The sequence below is a fragment of the Vicia villosa genome, linkage group LG2 (assembly GCF_029867415.1).
Source record: "Vicia villosa cultivar HV-30 ecotype Madison, WI linkage group LG2, Vvil1.0, whole genome shotgun sequence".
Classification (NCBI taxonomy): domain Eukaryota; kingdom Viridiplantae; phylum Streptophyta; class Magnoliopsida; order Fabales; family Fabaceae; genus Vicia; species Vicia villosa.
In genome coordinates, this window is record NC_081181.1 from 221,689,473 (window position 1) to 221,690,378 (window position 906).

Genomic DNA, 906 nt, shown 5'->3' on the forward strand with positions numbered 1-906 from the left:
GATTACTTTTTATTTAACCTATTTATCAATTGCAATCTGATATGAATTTTTCTTTTAAGATTACTTTTTATTTAACCTATTTATCAATTGCAAACTTGAGTTTTGTTTTAGGATTAGTGCTCGTTATTTCTTTTGTGTTTCTGATTGAATATATATATATATATATATATATATATATATATATATATATATATATATATATATATATATATATATATATATATATATATATATATATATATATATTCTCTAGGATTAATATTAAATGGACATTAAATATTTTCATTTTAAATTAAATAAAAAATATTTATTTTAGCTAATCAAAAAAGACAATTCAAATGAAATGCAGACATTAAATCTTTGGATTTAAAAAAAAAAAAATCTTTTAAACAAAAATCATATGAATTTGTGACATTATTTTTTGTCCGCAAACTTTTGTTTAGTAGAATTATTGCATCATTATTTTCAAAATTCAAAATCTTTTTCTTTAGATAAATATATTAATATCTTAATTATTTAAAATATGTGTTGCTCAATTGTAAATTATATCTCTTTTCTTCATGTTAGATGTCCCTTGTTATAAAATTGAAAAATTAAACACACTAAAGGCTCGTTTGATTTGGCTTTCTTTAAAAATAATTTTTATAGTGTTATAGAATTTTGTGAAAAAAAATTTTACAAAGAAATTTTGTTTATATAGTTATTCATAAAATGTGATTTTAGATATTTAATCTATTTATCAAAATTTCAAACACTTGATTTTGAAGCTATTTCAAATAGATTTTCATAAAAATTATTTTTGAAATACAATTTTTTGAAAAAATTGCGATTCCAAACTTGGCCCTGTTTCTAGCATTCCAAACATTGTAAAATATTCCAACAATGCAAGTATTAACCGCTATTTTT